The sequence below is a fragment of the Theropithecus gelada genome, chromosome 1 (genome assembly GCF_003255815.1).
Source record: "Theropithecus gelada isolate Dixy chromosome 1, Tgel_1.0, whole genome shotgun sequence".
Classification (NCBI taxonomy): Eukaryota; Metazoa; Chordata; class Mammalia; order Primates; family Cercopithecidae; genus Theropithecus; species Theropithecus gelada.
The window spans coordinates 26,818,025-26,818,272 of NC_037668.1; positions in this window are offsets into that span (position 1 = coordinate 26,818,025).

Consider the following 248-nt stretch of genomic DNA (forward strand, 5'->3'; position numbering starts at 1 on the left):
GGCCGGGCGCGGTGGCTCAAGCCTGTAATCCCAGCACTTTGGGAGGCCGAGATGGGCGGATCACGAGGTCAGGAGATCGAGACCATCCTGGCTAACACGGTGAAACCCCGTCTCTACTAAGAAATACAAAAAAAAACTAGCCGGGCGAGGTGGCGGGCGCCTGTAGTCCCAGCTACTCGGGAGGCTGAGGCCGGAGAATGGCGTGAACCCGGGAGGCGGAGCTTGCAGTGAGCTGAGATCCGGCCACT